This window comes from Orbicella franksi, unplaced genomic scaffold (assembly GCF_964199315.1).
Source record: "Orbicella franksi unplaced genomic scaffold, jaOrbFran1.1 SCAFFOLD_139, whole genome shotgun sequence".
Lineage (NCBI taxonomy): Eukaryota > Metazoa > Cnidaria > Anthozoa > Scleractinia > Merulinidae > Orbicella > Orbicella franksi.
The window spans coordinates 47,501-48,505 of record NW_027670682.1 but is presented as its reverse complement, the minus strand read 5'-3'; positions in this window follow the sequence as shown (position 1 = coordinate 48,505).

Genomic DNA, 1,005 nt, shown 5'->3' with positions numbered 1-1,005 from the left:
CCCCGTTAATTATGATGTGAGAGCGCCAAACTTGGCGCCTGCACGTAACTCGAGCTGGCCAATTGTTTCGCGCAAAACGTTTTGAAAATGGTGAAAATCTTAAGAGTGCTTATGGTATATGGGCACTAACGCCCAGTTTTAAGATAGTGTAGCAAATCCCCTTAACGATGATGTGACAGCGCCAAACTTGGCGCCTGCACGTAACTCGAGCTGGCCAATAGTTTGCCGCAAAACGTTTTGAAAGTGGTAAAAATCTTAAGGGTGCTTATAGATTAGGGGGACCGACGCCCAGTTTTAAGATAGTGTAGCACACCCCCCTTAACGATGATGTGACAGCGCCAAACTTGGCGCCTGCACGTAACTCGAGCTGGCCAATAGTTTGCCGCAAAAAGGTTTGAAAATGGTGAAAATCTTAAGGGTGCTTATAGATAAGGGGGACCGACGCCCAGTTTTAAGATAGTGTAGCACACCCCCCTTAACGATGATGTGACAGCGCCAAACTGGGCGCCTGCACGTAACTCGAGCTGGCCAATAGTTTGCCGCAAAAAGTTTTGAAAATGGTGAAAATCTTAAGGGTGCTTATAGATAAGGGGGACCGACGCCCAGTTTTAAGATAGTGTAGCACACCCCCCTTAACGATGATGTGACAGCGCCAAACTTGGCGCCTGCACGTAACTCGAGCTGGCCAATAGTTTGCCGCAAAAAGTTTTGAAAATGGTGAAAATCTTAAGGGTGCTTATAGAATAGGGGGACCGACGCCCAGTTTTAAGATAGTGTAGCACACCCCCCTTAACGATGATGTGACAGCGCCAAACTTGGCGCCTGCACGTAACTCGAGCTGGCCAATAGTTTGCCACAAAAAGTTTTGAAAATGGTGAAAATCTTAAGGGTGCTTATAGAATAGGGGGACCGACGCCCAGTTTTAAGATAGTGTAGCACACCCCCCTTAACGATGACGTGACAGCGCCAAACTTGGCGCCTGCACGTAACTCGAGCTGGCCAATA